At 40.5% G+C, this 23,650-nt stretch overlaps 1 protein-coding gene across 3 annotated transcripts in view; it reads left to right on the plus strand.

Annotated features, from left to right (window-relative positions):
- The window catches only part of ATXN1 (ataxin 1), a 348,923-nt gene that overhangs the window by 56,840 nt on the left and 268,433 nt on the right, over window positions 1-23,650 (plus strand). For 2 of the 3 annotated variants that reach the window (XM_064664937.1, XM_064664953.1), the window contains exons 2-4: window positions 129-212; window positions 8,481-8,583; window positions 8,981-9,050. The exons of the other annotated variant lie outside the window; for it this stretch is intronic. The gene's annotated coding sequence lies outside the window, so the exon portion shown is untranslated. The remainder of the gene's footprint in view (window positions 1-128; window positions 213-8,480; window positions 8,584-8,980; window positions 9,051-23,650) is intronic. 3 annotated transcript variants of the gene reach the window in all.

Below are 23,650 nucleotides of genomic sequence, written 5' to 3' on the forward strand. Positions count from 1 at the left end.
TCTGAGTAAGAAGGAAAGATGATAGCAACTTTAAGATTTAAATTGATCCAAGTATATGATGCTAAAGATCCTAAATGGTTTCAAATTGCGGAAGATTATCTTGTAATTTGTATATATTGCTTCTGTAGGCTGCTGAGGAAGCTAATTGCGGTACATCCTGTGGTTAAGTTATCATCTTTCTCAATGACTGAAGATCATAATTTTATCTTTAGGTGAGTTTATTGCTACATGTCTGTTATGTTCATTTGTATGCTGGAGCAGTGTTGACAAGCCTCCTGTTGTTCCCTGTACAATTTGTGTCAACCAACCAGGTTAGTGGAAGATTCACCTCTGTTAAACTACTATGTAGGAAACAAGCTCAGTCCCCAGGGAGAGCAGGGGTTTTTTTGTTTAGTTGTTTTTTTCCCTCTTTTCTTTTTTATCCCTTGTGTGGCCAGTGAATAGGGGCTGCAGCTGGAAACAGGCTCTTGGGCTGCATTCATGTGCATTCCAGCTGACCTGACTGCACGTTTACAAACAGCAAAGTATGCAGTATCAAAGCAAGTGCACAGGTGTAAGTGGGAATCAGATATCCTCATGGTGCTGGGGGAAACGGATTGTTTTGTTGAGCAGCGTTTGCCTTGATGCACAGTGATTCCCTGATAAGAGCATTTTCCTACACAGGAAAACTGCTGAGAAAATGGGATCACTGCTTGCCTCCATTTGCCCTCACCTCAGCCACCAGAGTGCTGACACCTGGGGGAGCAGTCACACACCACCAGCTTTGTTCAGTCTTATATTTTATTCTTTAACTGGTGTACTGAATACAGATTGGAGAGACTGCCAAGGAAACTTTTTTTTTCCTTAAGCAGAAGGGTAAGTGAAACAATGAAAGGATTTATTAATTGTCAAATTAACTTATTCTTTTGATATAAGCCGATGTGAAAGACCATGCCAATTCTGCATATGTGACATCCTGTCATATAGTTGGGGACTGATGGTGGAGAGCAATAGGGTCTTTTGCTATCCTGTCTACTTTTCCTTTTGAAATGTTCTTGTCGTCTTTTTCTAGCATAAGTTTGGATCTCTTGCATATAAGACTCTTTTCTTAGCTTGCTGAAATGAAAAGCGTGTTGGGAATGACAAAAGGAAGATGCACGTAACTACAAAGAAAGGGCAGGAGCAGGTGAATCCCAGCTATGTTAAAAAGACATGTAAGTTTTAAAAAAACCCCAGAAACCTAACCAACAAACCACAACCAAACCCTAACACAAACAAAAGAATAATGTAGATGTGTATGTTTGGTTTTTTTGTGTTTTTGACTGACAATTCTGCAGAGAGTGTTCTGTAAGGAGTGAAATCTGAGGCAGAAATTGCTAGAATAAAAAGAAAAACATATCTTAGCACTCTTGTGTGCAGAATCAGTTTAGACAGGAAGTGAAACCAAACCCCAAGTACAGCCTCCAAAAATGCTGAGGAGTATTTAGTTTAGGTTTAGGCTTAACATCAAATTGGATGAAACTCCAGGTTGTCTCCCAAAGTTTACCATTTTTCATACTAATTAAAGGTAGATGTCAGGACTTGTTGTCTGTATTCATCAACAGAAGATGAAGTGAAGGAAACTCTTCTCGATGCTCTCCTTAAAGTCAATAATGAGAGCTGATGTCAACACACTCAAGCAAATGCTGCATATAGAGACTAGGGCAGGAACATTGCTGGACATCAGGCTGTGGCAATTAGGCTGCATAAGAGGCAGTTTCTAGTGAAGGTGGCCAGGTGTTTGGGCTGGGTGATGAGGTGTGGGCCGGAGATGGATGTGGGATAAGAAGAGGGGAGGCAACTAAGAGGTGTTAATTATTGGCACAGATAGTGGTTAGACATGGCACCACTGTTGGGACAACTTGTTGATGGGAGTTATGAAGCATGTTGGGAGAAAAGATGTCAGGTAAAAAACTGCCCACATGTTTCTGAGCTCTAAATAGGTTTGGGGGTTTTATAAATGTTGATGGTGACTTGGCTGTACAACAGTTCTTGCTTTTGGAAAACTGAAATGTAAGACTGTGTCACTTTCTGCTAATACATTCTGTTAAGTAATCTTTACGAATAAATAAGTATGCTAATATGCGTGGTCAGAGCACTGACTAGCTCTCTGGTTAGGGAGAGGGAAGCATGGGAGAAACTGTTGGTTCTCACGCATCGGATTTGGTTAATGTATGCGGGTGACCCTGACAGAGGTACCTTAGTTTGGTGAAAACTTTGGAAGCTACCTCTGAAATCCAAGTGTCAAGGTTAATCCTGTGAAATATGAGGTATCTGTAAAAACAGAAGTGAGCTATTTCTCAGCTGAGTTCTAGCAGTGTTCACAACCTGAGCTGGATGAAATGGCTGCAGACAGATTTCTAACTGGTTGAAAAGGCTGGACAAACTCATGCATGCCCTGCTTGCCCTGCTCTGCTTACCCTGGGAGGCTGTACAGCGTTTTCCTACACATGCAGGCAGCATGGTAGCTGCCTCAAGGAGTGACTGGAAGCTTCTGTGTTGATTAAGCCAAAGGGTCCAATGGCTTGCAAAGGCTTTAAGCGAAGCCTTGTTGTATAATTTATCAGGATGGCAAAAACTGGGAGCATTTTGGCTTTAGAATAAAAATGCTTCTGATATTGCTGTCTTGCTCGCTGACCATAGTGAGGAGTGGGTTATGAGCTGCCCTCCTTTCTGCACTCTGCCGTTTGGGTTGCAACATCCCTGGGCGGTGGTTGGAGGGGAAGGAAGCCGAGCGCCCTGTCTCTGACTTTGCACCACATGTTTCAGAGCGCGGTCGTTCACTCTCACATTTTACAAAATCAATTTCCATTCTGTCATGGTATTTCACACATTCGCATTCTGAATAAGTTACAGAATATTCTACAACTTACAAAAATAACTTTAGTTTTAATTTTTCCTGTTACATGAAGAAACCTATCCATACTTTATCTGTTACAGATGGAAAAACTACATATGGAGAAGTCAGATCTATTAATTAGTTTATAGGCACAAAGTCCCCTAAAGAGTGCCACAGATCCATGTGTTATTCGTAAGAGCTGTCTGAAGTACTTGCACTGAATAATTTATTTCAATTTAGCCCTGTTTCTGCTGTTAATTATCCAAGATCAGATTTTGCTTTTTGGAATTTTATTGTTTTGGGCTTTTTTTTAAACAACTTTTCCCATTTACCTAAATTCACTGAAGTGCTCTCTGAATATATTTCAGCCTACAGAAGTATTCAAACCATCAACACTCATTGAGTGTGTTCTGTTGTTTCTAAGGCATGATAGGATGATTACTAACTTCTGTTGTTTTTAATCTTTCAGTCATTATTTAAATCCTAGGAGAAGGAAGAAAGTGGGAGGAAACCAGGAGAATAGGAAAATCAACCACATGAGAACTCCAAACTGTATTATTGTTTATTTCACCTTTGAGGACTGCTTCAGGACCCTAGCTAAGAATGTGGCTCTATTGCTCCAGGAAAAGAGGGCCAAATAGCATCTTCCCAGTGCTGCGTAACTCTTTGGTACAGGAGGGGGTTAGGGTCAGTTAAGAAGCAGCACGTGGGGGACCAGGGAGCACTCATTTCCATGCTCAGCCCTAGTGACTTTTCCCTGGATTGTGCAACTTTAGACTCCACCGTGGAATCCTTTCAGCAGGAGAGACAAAAAGGGCCGGGGCAATAGATGGGAAAGAGTTGGGCAAACAAGGGTGAGGTAGAAGAGTGGCAGTAGTCTGAGAGTTGTATTTTTGGTTGTAGATTATTTTATGTGTGAGGCTTTAGTTGGCCTGTTTATAAAATAAACCCAGGAAAATGTACGATCTATTTAAACCTTTGTACAACAACATAGCAGGGTAATGTAATCTGCGCCCTCATTGAATTACTGTGAATTTTGCCTGCTAAATTAGAATTATTCACCCTCTCTATGCAAAAATGCTTTTTCAGCATTTTTGATGCATCTACTATTGTGTGGTGTAGCTGTAGTAGTAGTTATGGAAAAGCTATCCAGAAAAACTAAATTAAACTCTACTGAAATCTGTGTCTACTTAACACTGTATGTTTTATTCTTCTAACATTGTCCTGTGAAATACCAACACTCCTGTATTAGGTAACACACACACTGGTGGGCACTCACCATCCCAGAGCACAGGGACAGATCTGATGAGGATCTGTGGGCACTTGGGGATAGAAGATATTTGCTGTTGTTCTCAAGGGTAAAATGAAGTGACTGATGGGATTTGCAAGAGCACTGGTTGCAGCTTTAGCAATCATAATACCTTTTAAAACCTGTCCCTGGTCCTAGATAGACGAGAAAAGCAAAGAGGACTGGAGAAAAATATCTGTAACTGTGTCCTTCCCAAAGGGCCTCAAAGGAGAAAGTCACTTTTCCAGAATTAGCTAGAGAATCTGAAGTAGCATTGGACTTTGAACCCCGATCTTGCAGTATGCTGCCATAAACACAGAACACAGAAATGCTTTTGGGCAATGAATGGGAGAAAGGGTCAAAAATGTAAAATAGTTCACAGCTTGCAGACGCATTCTCTTACTCATTCCTCTCTGTTAGTGCTAAGTGTTGCATTTGGGACTCTGTGAGAGCTGAAAGATTTATTTAGCTGGATATGATTTATTTATTCAGGTAACTCCCTCTGGTACTATTTATGTAGTTGTGCATTTTCATATTCCAGTAAGTCAGTAAAATGCAATGTGTTGATGTACAACGGGAATGTTAAGCAATTAAACAGTGTGTTGGGCCCCACTATTGTTGGTTAGGTCATGCCTTAATTAAGTTTTCTGTATGTCTTCATATCTCTCTCTGGACATTTGGGCAGGCAGCAGGCTCTTAATGCTGCCACGATTTGGCACTGGGACTCCTGGGTTACCGCCAGTCCTTGTACACAAAGACTGTGTTGATAGAATTGCGATAAGGGCTCAGGGGGAGATAAGGGCTATGTTTTGGCCCAATGGCTTGACCTTGCTCTTGTTGATCCAACAGCAAGAGCCCTATCAATTTCAAAGTGATTGGGACACATTAATGCATTTTCATTCTGGAGAGCTGCATGCATGCAGATGGGAGGGACTGCTGGTGCTGACGCTGAGTGCAGTTTGTTGATACGCAGGTGCCTGTTCTTGCGCGAATCAGTCCTTCTTTTGGCACGGCAGCTTTATGTATCCGTATTTTGTGTGCGAACACAATGTTTGTCAGGCACTTGTTTGGCAGTTCCGGAGACAGAAGTTCTTTGTGCACTGGGTGTCTGTCTTGGTGGTGCTAATTTGCAACCTATGTTGCAATGCTTGCCTGGGTATCAGAAGACAGGTCTCAGACACTGGTGAGTGCTCACCAAGCCTGTTAATCATGTCAGGCTGTAGCCACACAGTTGAGTTTGGTATTCTCATCACCTAAATTCCTAAATGTACTTCTAAGGCACACTCCCTTCTAACGCAAGCTGCCCAAACATCTGTGGCGAGACTAAGGAAAACATGGAGAAAAAGACCCGAAGATGAATATTTCAGCACAAACGTGGGAAGGAATGCAATGTAGCTCACGCAAAACCTTCTGTAGTGTATGCCATAAATTAACACAATATAAATTTATACATATTTACACCACATAGACTAAAATATATAAATCCTCAATACTGAGCCTTCTGTAGTAGGTGTAAGCAAGCAGTCCATATGTTTAGCTGATTTCTGAGGAGCTCTAGGGAACAAAATGTATCTTTGTGGAACTTTTGATATTAAGGAGATTATAAACTAGGGTAATGAGTGCAGTTCTCAAAAAGGGTTGGCTTTTCTGCGGGCTGAAAACAAGCAGCCATCTCCTGATTTGCTATCTGAGGCTTTAATTCAGCCAGGTGCTAAAATACACATGTAACATTTAAGTGCATGAATAGTCCTATTGATGTTGAAGGCCTAAAGATCAATCCATTGCTCATTGGATTTTCCTGACTTCAGGCTGCATGAGTCCATTTTCCTCTTGAATTTGTATACTTTCACTGCAAATACAAGCTTGTAACATCTCATTAGGTACCAGGTGTTTCCTTTTCCACAATTTCACACTGACTATTCCTGACCAGTTACTTGATAGCCCACGCTTGTACAGCTGTGCAGCAGAGAATTGGATCTCTAATATTTTTTCTGTCTCTGCTTTTTTAAATAAGGAGAGAAATTTTTTTTGTATATTTAAGGTATGAGATCTGAAGTCCAAATGTCAGGATTCTCTTCCCAACTATACAATAGTTTCGAAGAATTAAGGGAAATCACATGATTCATGAGTAATCTTTCATGATTTCTATGTCTGAAATGTTGGCAAACCCTCCATTTCACAGGGGTGTGATGGGAAGGAGAATGAAGGAAAATGGGGAGGAGAAAATGGAGAAATTGTTTCTAAGTTTTAGGATAAATTGTCCTGACACATGTTCTTTAGCACTGAGACAGTGAGGTTATTTGGAGCCTCTCATTTTGGTCACCTCTTCATACAAGTGCCTATGATAGCTTAGATAGTCTCTGGAAATGGAAAGGAACCCTTCCAAAGTAGAGTTTTCTGGTGCTGTTCTACCAGTACATCCTCCACCTCACAGTGAGGTTCTACTTCCCAGCCATTAAAAAATGCCTCCAAAAGTATCTTATCAGGCCTGACGTGTCCAAGCCACACCACCAAGGCAGTGCTCTAGAAACACATACTTAGTGTGCAAGGTATCAGCACAGAGGGGTGCAGGCAGGGCTTAGCTGGGGACAAAGGTCTTCATGTACTTGTGATGACTGTGTCCTGCTCTGTGGCTTTACTACTGGGAGAAATTCCTAGTAGAAATATGAGCAGATAACAGCAAAACTTGAAGAGGCTGGGTTTATGCCAGCTGCTATATGATGCTAGTTTAAACTTCTAAAAATATCAAAAGCTGTGTACATTAAAGAGACAGAACTGGCCTGCTGGGCCATCTCAAAAGGCACGTCAGTGTTTCCTGCAGCTGTATAACTCCTTCGGCAGGGTTGCAAACAGCAAGCTTCTCATCACCTGTGACTCTGCAGTCAGGGATGAGGACCCAAGACCCAGATGTCCTTCTCCATCACTTCAGTGATAGAGGAAGACAAGGACCCAGTGGATGGGATACTTTTCATAGGTCAGAGCATCCTGCCCTACCTTTCCTTCCAGGCCATGGAGAAGCCATGAAATGAGTGAGCAACAAAGACTGTCTTTCTAGCATACTACAGTGCTTGTGGGTGTCCTAAAGTTTCATCTCCTCCTCATGGAAGGGTGACTGGAGAGAAGCAAAGGCAAGTGGACTTTGATGTGAATGATATTGTAAGGAGTACCGGGCAGCCAGAATTAAGCAATTAAATATTGGGCCTTAAGGGAAAGAAGTAGTCATGGAAACTCCCTATTTCATTGCAGAAAGTGAACCATGGCCAATATACTGAAAGAGAGTCACAAGCCTTTTTGTTTGCAAAGCACTAGGAGCCAGTGTCACTTCACATTACAATAAATCTAACTGTCTGTGTTGCTGATGGCCAATCATAACATATGTGATTGCAGCACTCAGCACTGCCCCATAATCTCTCAAAATACCTTTTTTTTTCTTTTCCACTTGCCTGTAAGAACATAGTTACTCTCATCCCTTGGCATATGTACATGTACAGACCAATTATTATGGCTGCACTGTCTGCACAAGCTGAGATGACAAAATGCACTCTCCTAACTTAGGGGGCTTGCACCTTGTTGGGACAAGGCTGGTGAAACAGCAGAAGTGAGTAACTGCCTTGGCACGAGCCTCTCTCCTCTTCCTTGTTTATATCCATTAGCTCAGTGAAGGACACGACATTTCAATGGGGCTGGGAAAAATAAGGCTTCCAGTTGCTCTCTCCCTTTGTCAGTGTTGAGGAAAGACACAAACCATTTACTCTTTCATAAACATATGGGCACAAGACCTTTAGCTGAACGCTATTTGTCCTGACTCTTTGCGTGGACATAAGTGCTTTGCTTTAACTGAGAAGGAATCAACTAGAGGGTCAGAAGACAGTTCAGTCTTTTGTTTACTTTACTTCATCCTATCTGCAAATTTATACTTGGCCAGCTTCTTGCTATCTGAACAGTCCTAGTCTAGTGTCATCAGCCTTTGACCTCCAGTGGAATGACTAGCAAAGATAGTCACAGACTAGGTAGTTGTGAGGCAGAGATTTTATCCCTGCCAGTTGGACTAACAAGCTTGCTTTAATGTCAGCACTTGAATGAGACATGTCTGGTAACCTCTTTTGGTAAGAGACTGGCCAAGAGAGATCAATAAAGAATGCTTATTTACGTATCTTACGAATCAGTGATAGGAGTGGATGAGTTTTACACATTGTGTCTAACTGGATGCAAGCTCCTTGAAGAAAAGAAAGCAGCACACAATGAAAATGCAGAAGAGAAAGCTAATGTGGTATGTCTTTTAAGGATATTAAGGCAAACCAGTTAACTCTTTTTTCTTTTTTTTTTTTCCATAAGAAATATCTTTGGTGTCACTCCAGGGGTACTAATGGAATCTCAGAGGAATGAATTTCAACCCTGCAGTCTCAAGAGTTGGTCTTCCAGCTGGCTATGTACAGAGGTACTTGGTCTAAGCATTGTTCTTACTGGAACAAAAATCCCCTTGGAGTGATTCCCATCTAGTCCATAGGGAGAACCCAACATGCAAGTGCATTCCCACAAATGACCCAGCATTAATTGTCAAAGGGTAAGACTCAGCAGCATTCAGAAACTGTCCCACACACATTTCCCTTCTGCTGCCCATCCCTTGCCAAAACCCGGTCACAAGTGCTTTGGCATGACTCTGTTACCTGTGTTTTGTTACAATTTGCTGTTCTGTTCTGAGGGAAATTCAGCATGAGTTTACATGGAAAAAATGTTTTTTACGTTTTTTCCTTTAGTTGCGTTTCTCCGCTTTGTTTTGCTCTGTACAATTATTACTCTATTGTTTGACTACATTGCCCTTTTTTATCCCTCAGTGCAGACCAAGCATGCTGAAAATGAAAGGCAGCATGTAACCTTCTGAAGTCACTAATTGTAGTACTGCAGGTGAGTTGAATAACAGACTATTGTAAATTTTGGTCTGAAGTTCTTTGCTGTATAAATTGGACAACAGCAGGAGAGAGAACAAAAGCTATTTCCTACCTGATGTTCTTGGAAACCTGTTCCCAGTTCTTTGTGGAGGACTGCTGCTATACTCAAATATATTAAACTAGGGACACATGAATGACATTGATACTCTGCAGTGGAAATAGCTGAGCCTTTTGTATTTATCACCACTGCATGAGGCTTATAATAATCTGCTTCTTTCTCTAAATGGAAACCCTCCAGGGAAGTTTTGTGTACTCTAAATAGCATATGATCAGAGACTTGGCTTCATGTGCACGTAATGCATAATAGATAAAGATACAAGAATATAAATGCAGATGAGAGTTATTCAATCAAGGCAAGCATGTTTTGAGGGTGGAGAAGGCATGGGGACAAGGCAAATTATAAAAATGCCAAACAATACAGTATTGCTGCTACCCTTTCTGGCAAATCTCCATATTTTGCCAAAACGTTTTCTGAGCAGCAAACAGGATCTGTCTCATAAAGTACCTATCTGTAAACACTTATTGTCCTTATGTGTATACTCAGCAGATAATCACTTTTCTCTAGCCTTGTTGCATTGAATGTTGTATAGCTACTTTGTAGGGATCTCAGTGATGAAAATAGTCTGCAAGGAGAGATGGATACAAACTTTCAGAAGAATACTAATATCCTCAAAACAATGCGTGAACAGTAATTGATCAAACCCATTAGCAGCACTGGGATGTGCACAAAGTAGCATTAATCTGTTTTCTGTAGTCACTTACACAGAGAAAAGACCCCCAGCTTAATCTCAGCACAAAGAGATAAGTTTCAGCTTTAACTTCAGTAGAGCCAGTGGCTTCTTATTTGAGTAAATAAACTTCATTTCTCTGTTTGTTCAAGGGATGGTCAGAGAATTGTCTTTGCAGTGGTGTTGTCTACATAAAAAAGCTAGTGTGCATGACGCTCAGGTGGAAACTGATAGCACATTAGCTGTATGGATACTTCTTTGTGTAAGTGTTCTGACAACTCCCTTTTTAGTGGTAAGAAGGTGATCCTGAACTAATGCTCTTAGAGAAGCATCTCTATCATCTTACTGCTACTTCTATCTTTTTGTGAAGTTGAGTTTTCTTTTTGTCTCTGTAAACTGTATGATGGAAGAACCATGAGCATTCATGGCCATTTCTGTATGACCATGAACATATTGCTGTGAGTATGGAGGAGCAAAGGTAATTTCCTCTCCTTAGGTGAAAATTGTGGTACAGTTATTCAAGAAAAAGGTGAGGGGGAGAAACTTGCTTGTTACACTTCCCTTTTTGACCCAGTTGATGTTTCAGAGGGAATCGGTGGTTACAGCAAGAAACCACTTCCTATTTCTGGATGAAAGGCTCTGTAATAGGAAAATAAGTTCTTTTATGGCCAATTGCAAAGGAACACATATCCATTTCTGCAGCAACAGCAGATGGACACGTTTTGTTTGACCCTAACTACATGATACAGATTCAGGCAAGCAGTGAATTTAACAGTGTTGTCTAGTGATACCTCACACCAAGCTCCAGTCCTAGGCCTGGAAAAGCGCAAGTCCCAGCATTAAGTGTAACTAAGGACCTGTGTGTATGTGCACAGTGGGCTGGCTATGGGGAGATATATAAGTTGCTTTGAATTTTCTCTGTTTATAAAACTTCTGTAGTTTGTAATCTCAAAAAATACGTCTTATTTTTTTCAGTTGAAATTCTTTTGGGCTTTGTTGGGGATCTTGCTGCCGGAGAAGACCTAGGCACATCCACCTCAAAGCTTTTTCCAAATCAGGATCTCATCACAGACTGAATTTCAGATTTTCCTCGATTCTGTGTGAAAGGCTTAGAATTCATACCTTTTTATGTATTCTACTATGCTATTAGGCATTGCTAGATGAAATGGTACATTCGTTATCTTTTTCAAATTTCATAAACAACCTTTAGTGGAGCAAAACCAGGAACTTAAATGCACATACTCTGGCTACTGGCTAAGCTGTCATTCTCTGTGTGCACTCTAGCCCGGGAAGACGTTAAATGTTTACAAGCACTAGAGCTCCAGGTTCTGCTATTTAGAGCAGAGGCAGAAAATTGAACTGGTGAGAGACTAAACCAACCTGATGGTTGGGGCTCTTCTCTGCAAGTGGAAGCTCCCTGCTAGTGAATGCATATTTGTGCTAAGTAGAGAGGAGAGTTTGAGGGTGGCCCAGCACAGTGGCAAAGGGATGCTACCCAGCTGGTAGCATAGTGGCAAAGGGATGCTCCCAAACAAGGAGTCTGTTGTCCTTAGGCAGAAAAATGAATTATCCTGATTGCTTTTTTATAAATGGGGTAATTGTAAGTAACAGTTTTGTGAACAGTTTTCTGAAATAGGATACCCATTGCTAGATGAAACTAGTGGGTGAGCTCAGCATACGTTTGCATATACTTAGGAATAATCCAAGCTGCGTTCATCAGTGAATTTGCTACTTGCTGAATTCCCTGCCTAATTCAGGTCCCATCTCACTTTGTGCCAATTTTGTGCACGGTAGCATTTTGCTCTTTTCTGTCAAAGCAGTTTAAAAATGAAAGCAAGAATCCAGAATGGCCTTTAAAGCCCTTCATACATGGAGAGCCTATTGCCAGTGCATCTTGGAAGCCAAGTTCTGCCTTTAACCAGCTTTTTATTGACCTCTAAAGGAGTCTTGGACTTGTATCTTGGAATAGAATTTACCAGTGAATAACCACCTCAGTCATGCCCCCTCAGGTGGCAACAGGTATTGGCACCACAAATTATGTCTTCACAGACACCCAGGAGCAGACAGATGAATGCTAGCTGGGTTTGCCACCCTGAGGAGCCAGACAAGAGTAGGGTAAGTTTGAGTTAAGAGGCTCTTAGCACCAGAGCAGTCTTGAATGATGAAATCAATTACAGAAGCAGGGTTTATTCATGCGGATGTAATTGCAGCGGGCTTAAATCAGTTTTGAAGGTGGAACTTCAGCTTCTAGGTCTCGTCAGAAATTTTCAAAAGAACCTACCTCTCAGAGCTACTGCCAGTTTTCCTATTGTGTGCATATACAAAAATCTCATTTTGAATCTTGATAAGTTCTTAGCTTTAATAATGTCTCAAAACTGCAGGTTTCCTAGCTTATTTATCATGCACTGAATAAAAAAATTCCTTTTGTTGTTGGTAAATTCACTGCCTTTCAGTTTCCTTGAGTATCAACTTGCTTTGTATTGTCTGAGGAGATAAAGGGGAACACCCCATTTAACCTCTCAACATCATTCTCTGCTCCCTTTTCAAGTAATTTTCGTGTGCCTGTAATACTGTATAACTTGTATAAATGCTACCTTTTAAGAGAAAATAATGCAATCTCTCAGTATCCATATAATGAAATCTCTCTGTTACATTCCACTGCCTAATAACATTGTGGTTTTTTCCATTGAGAGATGCCTTATTCGGTTGTTCTGACAAACTGCTGTTTTCTTGTAGCAAAATTGTTCGACGTAGTGTTTTTACTGTTTTGTCAATAAGCAAAGGAAATAAAAACCTTATGGGATTTGAACAAGAACATTCACACTCCGTATGTGAGCTGCGTTTGAACTGGAATGTGGTGGGGAAGCAGAGTATAGTATGCAACCTGTTTACTGAAGTACATGCCAGCAAGTGAGATTTCATTCCCATTTGCTAGGATCTCACTTTGAACCCATTTTCTCTCTCCTTTCCTTTGCACTGCTCCCTCACAATGCCTGATGCTGGTAGCTTTTTTTGTTTTAATTACTGGGTTTGGACAGAACTCTTTTTTTTTAAGTGTTCATCCTAACAGTGGACTTACAAGATGAAATTATGCAGTATCTGCTGTAACAAAATGATCTAGTAAGACCTGCCATTCCTTGAGGCAGTATCAGTCAATTGGGAGTTCAGTAGAAGGGAAGAGGTGGATCTACCTCTGAGCCGAGTACTTGGAGTCTCTCTGAATTTAGGCCATGTCTACAACTAAATTTCAGCTTTTGGATGATGAATTAATGAATGATATGAAATTGTGAATTGGAACTATTCATTTTTTTTCTAATCACATGAGGAAAAGATTGAATGCAGGAAACCTGAAGTTGATTCAAGTGACGCAGTGTTGTATAATACCTATTAAGCCTGTGGAAGGCATTGCCATGAGCTATCTACAAATGCTTCTGAGGAGATAGAGATCATCCAGAATTGCCTTAGATAAGATTTAAACTGTTCAGGGAGTTCAAAATGGAGTAAGCCCTTCATTGATTAGCTGCTGTTCTTATGCACCAATTATTCATTAACTGACCATGTCAGATAATACTACATACTTGTTTCTGGCCACTCATTGGAAGCACACCAAATGGAATGGATTTTATGCCAGTTGTCTGCTATGATGCTGCATTTTCCGTGTTTGCTATCAATTGTGAACTTGGACAGTTTCAAATTATGTTTAGTCTATTTTGATGTCAGTGTTCCCTGTCTGTAGAGACTGACACAGCTCCACCTACCTATTAATGAATATGTTAATTAACTCCTATTAGGCACCTAAATATGGCTCCAGAGCCAGGGAAATAGTGACAGCTGATGCCCTTTGGGGCACAAATGGTTTCTCACTATGATCAATATTCTCCACTGCTGAAAACGCTTCTTACTTTTTTGGACTTCCACTCACTCAACTCTCCCTCCGGCAGTTGTTTACAATACTGAAGTGCAACAGAGAGTTAAAGAAAGATAGCCTTAAAAGCTGCCTTAATGACATCTATAGAAAAATCGCCTAACTCAGCTTTCATCTTCAGACAGAAGGTCAGAGCTCACAGATTTTGTTCTTAGGCAGCTTGTATTTTGATCCCTTTGCCCCCCCCCCCCCCCCCCCCGTCCCATCTAGCCAGTGGGTTAAAAGCGCACTTAAAATACCCAGTATATTTTTGATGCATCAGAAGTCACAGCTACTCTGGACATCAAGAAAGTACAAAACCAATGTTTCAGGATTCTCAGTTCCAGATGGACCTGTTTTGTAATGCTGTTCGTTTCAATTTCACGGGTGGAAAAAGCCCTGTTTAGAACTAGTATTTATGCTTGGCTCAGAGAGGGACAGGCAGAGTTTGTTCCATCAAGAGACTTCTGGGTGGGCTCTGGATTAGCACACCACAGGCGTGAGCGCAGCCAGAAGGTGGTCTGTGCTTTGGGTTGCTGTCTCTCCAAGCATGTGGTCCTGTTTCTGGTGGGTACAGTGGTATTCTTTCTCACTGAAAGAAACTTGCAAAAGGTGGTGAGGTGGCAGGAAAGGAGGCCATAGCACACATTTTGTTCCCTTTCACCCAAGTGACAAAAGCACAGGAAAGGAAATATAACCAGGGCAAGGTGGGCATCATTTTGGCCTGAATCCGTGTGTGGGAATCTTAAATCATTCCGTCTAACTCTGGTGATCTCATGGAAAAGTTTTCTGACATATTCATGTGCCCTGGATTCCAAATTGTTTTCTTCAGAGAAGTCTTAGGCATGCTGGAGCTCAAGACCTGCTGACAGAGAGACATAGACTAAATCTTTATCCCTGTTGTTATAACAGATCTGATTTTTAAAGAATGGTGCACACACAATACATAGCTCCAATAACTTTAGCTGTAGGGATCCCTATGGAAAGTCATACACATACCATGTGCAACAAATCAGCTATAGCTCCCTCACCTCTGGATCCCAGACTCTTTCTCTTTGATTTGTGCTTCACACGGTCAGTTCTTAGTTTGTATTAAGACACTAAATTCAGCTACCCTTCATGTAGCTGTGAAAAGGTCTGTGGAGCAGCAGGACTTGTTGCTGTACGACTAGGATATCCTGGCACAACTGTGATACAAATACCATGTGAAGGTATGCAGGAGGTAAACAACAGTTTTCCTGGATGTTCCTATATAGGCAAGTTATAGGACTGGCAGCACTGAAGTTATTTACGCTTTACAAGCTACACTACTGTGTTAGTGTAGCCTGAAGCAACCACTCTGTCATGGGAGAAGAGGTGTTAATTCCCTTTCTGTGCCACAGCAGCCCAGGCTTTGAACAAAGACACTGTGTACACTGTACTGTGGAAATTTACAGGCTTGTAATTAGATGTTATACTATAGACAGTGATTTTTTTTTTAATTATTATCTAGTTTAGATAATACAGACTTGTAAAGGCAAAAGTTAATTGGTGACTGAGAAAAGGACCCAGATATGTGAGGTTTTTAAAGTATTTCAGTGAACCTGATGGACACAGGAGTTTTGGTCATTTTGTGCAGGGCTGACCATATGTCTGAAGTGACAGCTAAAGGTGTAGGAGCTGCAGACCCATAAGATGTGAAATAAAAAAAGGTGATTCATTCAGGACACTTGGAAGCCCTGGAGTGCCAGTGAAAGGAGCCAGGCTTTCTTGGCTGATACAGGTGCATTAATTGAAGAAGATGTGTTTGCTTTAGGGCATGACCAGTCAAACTTCAAGTAACACATGATTTCTCATTTGGAGGAGGAAGGGATAGCATTAAATATTTTTCACAGAGGACAATGGAAACCCTTGTACCTCTGTCAGACCACTGTGGTATTGTTTAGAGCAGGGAAACATAAAGACCTTGTTGTATCTATATACTCTTGACGTTAATCTCTGGGACGTTCTGTGTGGGAGATGCTTTTAGTGCCAAGGAGCAGGCAGTGATTTCAAGATTTTGGCTAAGTAGAGCTATCTGGGCAAAGAGACTGAAAAAGGACGTAGGATGAGATGATTGCAGAACTAGGAAGAAGAGAGAGCCTGAGAGTCCTGTGTGGATTACAGCAGAGGTAGGGCTTTCATAGTCCAGCAAATGTGTGGGCTGAGTATTTCCAGCAGCAATTGTTTCTTCTTCGGTGCTTCCAGCAAAAATTATAATACCTTGTGGTTAAAACAGCAAAGCAGAATGGAAGAAACCTGTATGCTACTCTTTGGAGAAACTGATGCCATAGTTTCCTTATGTAGTGATCCGTTCCTGTCCAGGTTTTGTCTTAAAATGCCAGCACTTAGAGTAGAGGGCTGCAGCATTAAGTCAAGAAAGATGCACCAGTCTGAATACCTGATCAAGGACACTATCGTTTGACCTTTCCTACCAGAGAGGAGTCAATATAGATCAGGTGGCCAAGCAGTACCCAAGCTTTGTCAAAGCCAAATTACATACACCAGGGATCTACCTGATAAAGACTCTAGAGCACTATTTGTACACAGCAGAGAATCTTTCTAAGGCAAATATTAATTCACTTAGTTATTTTTTTTTTATTATGACTAAGAAGTTCCAGACTAGCTGACGGCTTTGTTCACAGAGAGAGTTTTACAATACCTCTGACCACATTTAAAGTTTTTGTAAAAGAATGCACATAAAATCGTAGAGACATGATGTCCAGTCATTACATTATCCATGTGGGGTATGTTGTAAAGCCAGAAGAGGGTGACATTTTCAAGACATTCCAAAATAAATAAAGAGCCTAGGTATAAAAATATTCTGGAAAAGGATCCGTGTTAACAGAATGCAAGAACTTTCATTTCCATCTATAAGGATGTGTACATTATTCTTGATATCCAGTTCTGTATGTCCTGTTGAATCTGCTATGTAGGCAGTTATAACTTGGAGAAGTTTTTTGTAAAGAACTCTTTACAAAACTCTTTGCAACCAATCTTATATCCTTAATGAAGGCATCTAAAGGGAAAAGGAGAATTTGTGATGAAGTCAAAGTGCTACTCAGACTAAAAGTATATAACAGCCTTTTTTGTATAAGAACAGATATATAATATACTCTCAGTGTGTGGCTCATCCTGTAAAATAGAACTGTGGTAAAAACTGTTTGCATCAGATAATTTGGTAATCTACTTATTCTGAAATGAGTTACTGTGAGATTTTTAACAGAGATATTGGTATGAGTCTTGAAGAGAAAATTCAGGCAAAAGGTCATCAGATGCTGAGAGCACTCATGTTGAAAACAAAACCTATATTTTTTATCTATTTCAGATTTGACCAAAAGTTTGGATGCATGCAAAACTGAAGATTTTTCATAAGTTTATCATCTTGAGTCTTGCAGCTTCTGTCCAACACAATGTCAGATTGATACGTGCGTGGAGTAGGTCAGAATCATTTTTCTGACTTCTTTGGAGTGTCTCTGGGAATCAGGGTGATGAGATTCTCCAAAGTGCTTAAAGAAGCATTTGTTAGAAAGGAAAGCAGCAATTCCAAATGGAATGAATTATGCTTCATTTTTTTTTTGTCTCCAGAAACCACTTCCTTTCCTGAAAGCATCAAAACAGCCAAAAGGCAATAGTGACCAAACAGCATAATTACAAGTAGAACTAATTACACGAATTAATCTTCTGAGACCTATTGTAGACATGGGGAATATATATGAAGTTAAAGTCTATATTCCCAAAGTTCAGATATGTTTGAGTCTCTGGTTTTGGCATAGGCCTGTCCTACTTCCAACTAAGTAGTTTGCTCATGTTTTCTTTGGATATTTTTCCCGAGTGGGCTTTTTCACTGTGACTCATGCAGGATAAAGCAAACAAGTTTAGAGTGTGTGAAAGCAAGCTTCCGGAAGAGTACCAAGTCCAACTATGTAAATCCTAGACATACGAAAAGCCTGTTGTCTTTGAAAACCCATAGAGACATTCTCTGGATGGAGCAATGCCTACAACTTAAAATTGATTTTTTTTTTCTTTCGGGGTCCCATTAAAGAGTGTATTGAGCATTGCAGAGAAGAGCTGCTTGGAAAAGAACTGAGAGAAATACAGTTCAGTATTTAAACAATAAATGAATCAGGAAGGTGGGAAAACTGGAAATTCTTTAATAACCCCATTGAAATTATTTTGTTGGGGTTTTTTTCAGCTAGTAGGGGAAATTTATGGTGGCATGCAAAATGAGCCCGTAACTGAACATTTTAATGCTGGACAAAATGGAGAATTGAGTCATTCCATTAGCTTCTAATGCCTTGTCTTGATTTTGTGTTATTCTAAATGGTGACTGCCATATAAAAATGTTTCTTGGATCTTATAATTGTTAGGTAGTGATCAGTTCCATCTCTCAATTGTTTCATCAAGAAAATATTGGTGATATTTTAAATTTTCGTTTACAATTTAAGTAGCTGCAAGGCTCTAATCCTGATATAAGCATCTCTTAAATGTCATTAATGACACCTTAAAACACGGTATCAAATTACATTTAGGTAATGGGGTTTTGGGGAGGAAAAATGTGTCTATTTTTATTTTAAAATATATTGATGTAGGGTTTGTAGGCAAGTAAAGGCTGTAAAAAACATTGGTGCTTTTATCCTATTCTACTGTACCAAACCCACCAATGACACAGCCATTAGACTATGAAATTTCCCCTTTATTTTGAAAATACATCATGCCCCCCCCCCCCCCCCGTGGGATAACTAGGTGCCATAGCTTCTGCATTTGTTGGTATTCCTATAATTTTGGGAGTGTCCTCACAGTTACTTGAATGTCTTCTAGCAGTGCATGTTCACTGGATGAAGACAACAAATGGGTTAGAAGGAATTCTTGGAGTCTTTGTTGCATTTTCCTTAAAGCTTGTACCATCTGGGATATGTTACTGAGGGAGAAAAGCAATGATTTAAAAACTGGGGGGGGGGGGGGAAGGCATTTTTTAGGCCTCATGATTCTGGTGAAAAATCCCTGAAACATAATGACCCTAACGCTTTAAAATGCGGGGGGGGGGGGGGAATTAAGAACTCGAAAAAAGCCCCAAATCTCTTTTGATTTATACCAGTCTTGTTATTTGAGGAAGAATGTAACTCATGCTTATTGAGTGCTTCAGGTTACTGGTTCTGAGGTTTTCTAGATTGTATTTTTTGGTTGTATTTATGCTACGAATTACTTCATAGCTTGTTGGGGTTTTTAGAGGTGGGAGAGTTGTGTTGTTTACATGCTGTGGATTGATTGCGAACAGTTTCCCAGAGAATATTCAATATCCGAAATTTCAGCTGGGTTGATTAGCTGTGAATGCTTGCATATGCTGTGTGGCTTTGTTCCAGTTCCTGGATTCAATGAGCATAACAACTTTGGCAGTCCAAATTTTGAAAAGTACTTACGGTGTCTGGAAGGCACCAGCTTTCTTGAAATCCCATTGGCAAAGACAGAGAGAGTGATAGGTCCCATTCAGGGACCTGGATGGAACAGGACATAAGGATACCAATGACACTTCCCTCTACTTTCTCAGGTAGCTGTAAAACTCTCCTAAATATAGGTTCTTTTATGGCTGGAGGAATACCTTGAGCCGCAGAAGGGATTGGTGCTGCCAGTCATTGCTTTTTTTCCAGAGCTTACTCAGCTGTGAGAGATGAAGCTCTGTGACTGAATTTAAGCAGAAGCAATGGTGGAATGCAGTGGAACTAGGGAGAAACACTACCATGAACACAGTACATTTCTGCAGATAAAGATTAGACTTCAAACCCTTTAAGCACATATTATTCTTTGAACATAGAGGGCTGCATTTGTTAATTTTTTTCCTTTGACATGATTGGCAGCATATCTATTGAGGCAAGACAGAATAACGGCCAGGGAGGGTCTTGGTGGGTCAGAAGAGCAGGCAAGCAAGTCTGTCCAGCATAACGAAGTCTGAATGTTGCAGCACACAGCCTGGGACAGGCACTGCTCTCTTAACTTCCCAGAAATCCAAAAATCAGTGCCATTCCTTCAGTCCAAAGTAACAATTAGCCTAAATGGGTGGAACCTAACAATTGTAATCAGACTATTTGTGGATGTATTTTCTTTTCTGGGGCTTACAAGCATATGTGTTGATAAAGGGTCTAAGTGGCAAGTAAATGTGTTCTAGGAGAGGGCAACCAAGAGCTTCTTATTAGAATCAGCACTGTTCTCCTTATTTTAGTGCAGAGCTAGTTGCATTTTCTTTTGTTCTTTCAACAGGTTAGTAATTACGGTTGAGGTAATTAGGCTTGATGGAGAGTATATAAGACGATAAATGGTTATTCTGTGCAGTAGTGGGGGATATTTGGTGCCAAGCTCATTATTTTCAGTCAAAGCTAATTATCTCTATTATAATACATGACTCTCTTCCTTGAATTATGAGTGGGAAACTGCTGAATAGATTTTATTTTTTTTTTTTCAAAGTGCCCTGAACCATGGAGAGAAATGAAAATTAAAAACAATGAAAAGCTTGTTAGACAATGAGAAGACTCATCTATAAAGCTATTTCTGACAGATTTTTTTCCCCCCTCTCTCATCTCTGGTTATATAAATATCAAACACTTATCGTGAAATAAATTGTTGCATTACAGATGATACGGATGTAAAAGTTGAGTTCGGACATCAGAAATGCCCCTTGGGATTCAGTGAATGACAGGCTTTGAGCTGCGTGGCCAGTCAGGTGTGATGGTGCAGGCTGAAGGGAGCAGTGAGGTTGCCCTTGACACCCAGCTGTGCTGCCCACAGCCCGGTCGACCTCCGAGTTGATGAGGTGATCAAGGGATTTGCAGATGTTCCTATCAAGCGCCTTTGAAAAATACCAGCTGCCCAGAATAGGCATCTGTTTTGCTTGTATTTAGGGCCTGCCCTGGTAATCTGAGCAGGGAAGCAATGTCAGAAGGGATTATACACTCTGGCTGTTTTACTCGAGCGATAAGGCCAGCAGAGACAGCGTGACTTTGACTGGTAGGATTTTTCTGCTCGGCAGATGCTACCCTGTCATTGATTAATAATGCAGTCATCCCCTCCTCCTGTTACATCATGGTTTCAATTTGTAGCAGTGACAGGGCTGATCACCTTTCCAGTCTTAGCTGGCTTAGAACATATCCTGGGTTTGCTTTGTCCCACATGTCTGAATCATGCTGTTACTTGACACACTGACTGGTGAAACCTGTAGTAGAGCTACAGCTGACTGCCAGTGGTAGCGGCCGCAGCTCAGCTGTGCTCACTGCACTCCTCGTCCCAGTCTTTCTGACCTCACACCTGAATTGCCTTCCTGTGGGGATCAGGCAGTGAGGCTGAGTAGGAGGACATGGTACACAACCATGCTTTGTCTTAACACACTGACAGCCACCACTAGTGTGTACAGCTGGACCCCAGAGCTGGGAAGCGCTCCTGGGTTCTGTGTTCGTGAAGCAGTCACTGAAATATCCTCATCAGGCCTTGTTGGGTGATTGATGGGCCAATGGAAAAGGCAGCTCTTTGCTATTATTCTTGTGTGAAGAAGGCATGGGGCGGTGTGCGTGTGTGCGCACAAAGCTTCTGCCATTTCTTGTTTTCCACATATACTTTTCCTAATTTTAAAAAATTTTGGTTTAAATTGAATTTAGTTCCTTACAGAAGAGAATCAGTAAAGCTTTGCTGCGTATTTACAAGACAGCTTTCCTTAGAAATTCTGTAGCGTGCTTTTCCATGTGTGCTACACAACAGATGTTTGAAGCTGATTGGTGTCATGTGTTGCATTTTGCGGTACTTTAATACGTGCTTTTGAGAGACAAGCAGTACAAAGAGGAACTGAGACTCTAAGATGGATAAAATTTTCACAGCGCTGTCTTTGGTTACTGCCAACAAAACCACATCAAACTATCATTGTGCTGTTCATCTGCAGTCTGCACTAAAAGCTGCTTGACTTCCATTAGAAATTTCATCCTTTACCTGCACAGTAATTTTTCCAGCAGTCCCTTGTGCCACACAAAAGCTCTGTTTATTGACCTTATAGATTTTTGTGCTACTCATAGGCTGAAAATCAGACTTTTTCAGTTTGCTCTAGTAGTGCCATTGTTAAACAGTGGTGGTGTAAGTGGACTGCTGTTTTGATGGCATAGGTATTATTTATTTAAATTTATGGTGCAATACAAATTGTCTTTCCCAAATTAGGCATGATCTTGTGAACTCTCTTACAGGAAACTTACCCAGGAGATTTCTGTGCCTGATGTTCATCGTTGTACTATCTCAAATCTTAGTTCAAATTAGTAATGGCTTTTTGACAGCTGCCTAGGAGTGGCTAAGCAGAGCCACAGCAAAGATACCTTACTAATTCACTTTCTTGGTGCCACTGAAAGTCCAGTCTGATGAAAACTAAAAAGGTACTTTCCACCAAACTGCTTATAGATCCTATAAGGCCGTAGCCATATATTTAATAAGAGTGGCAGAGAATTAAAAAATAAAAATACAAGCAGACACTATTCAAAGGTGGTGTTTCAGATTTTTTCATAATGTCTCTGTCAATTAAGGTAATCACAGAATCATAGAATCAATCGGGTTGGAAAAGACCTCAGAGATCATCAAGTCCAACCCTTGATCCAACACTGCTGTGGTTACTGGTTACTAATCACCGAGTGAGGAAGAATTCACATGTATTAGCATTTGATCGTGGTTATTTGCATGAAAGATGGTTGAAAGATAGGGCCTTGGAGTGGCTATAGGCTAATAGAAGCTGTGTAAGGGCTACTAAGAAAGCATTAGTATGTAAAATTCAGACAACACAGTCAGCTATACTTTAAATTAAATCTAAATAGGGATATAAAATATTTATCTGAGATGCAGGAGAAACATAAGCCTCTTGACTTTCACAAGGCAAATACATCGCAAACCCCGAACAGATGAAAATAGAGACAGTTTTTGCATAATCGAATGTATAGCACTCAGTCCGTCATTCCCTGGCCTGAGAATCCAAAATTTAGTAGCTAATAAGTAAATATTGTAAAACATAGTACTAGCTGATTAGATCTGGCAAGAGGCAAAACTTCAGACTAGGAACCTGCAGTACCAGAGAGTGGGAAAATCCATTAAACATACACAACAGTAACTCATAACAATAATCTTGTAGAGATGTGTTTGCAAACTGTAACTCAAAAAGCCAAACTAGCCCATTTACAGCTGCCGACATCTCAACAGAATACCTTTAGATGCTGTTAGCCTATTTTTGTTTTATGTCTCTTTTTGTAGCGGCAACTTAACTGTTTTAAAGTGTATCTCTGTGGGAATTGATGGGATTTATTATGTACGTTTCTGTACTATAAGAAAGAGAATGATCGATTTTGTTTATGCTGGTTGTTGTTTGTTTGGCTGGGTGACAAGGTTGCTATCAACAGAAGGGATGAAGTGCGAGGTAATGACTACTACTTAAATGAGAACACTTGTCATACCTGCTTTTTGCTTGGACTAATCAACAAGTATCAGGACATAGTCAAATGCAGTGTGTGTTTCCTTTCATGTTTACAAACTGGCAAGCTTAATGGAAGGTAAACTTTGACATTTCTTAACAGTTTCCTTTGCCCTTGAAATTAAAGCTACTAGTATTGTAAAATTACTCGGAATCTACTGAAAGTTTGAGGAAAATACTCTGTGAACTAAGCACAGAAGCCATTTCTTACAAAGGCATTTAATTTTTTTTTCCTACTCATTTGTAATCTGGAAGAAATTAAAGTTCAGCCTTCTACATATCCCCCTCGGTGAAGTCATGCTGACTACTGATGATTTTCTTGTCCTTAATGTACCTGGAAATGATTTGCAGGATTAGCTGCTCCAACATCTTCCGTGGCACAAGTAGTTCCTTGTATCCTTCTTCTTGAAGACAGGAATGACATTTGC

The sequence above is a fragment of the Pseudopipra pipra genome, chromosome 1 (genome assembly GCF_036250125.1).
Source record: "Pseudopipra pipra isolate bDixPip1 chromosome 1, bDixPip1.hap1, whole genome shotgun sequence".
Lineage (NCBI taxonomy): Eukaryota > Metazoa > Chordata > Aves > Passeriformes > Pipridae > Pseudopipra > Pseudopipra pipra.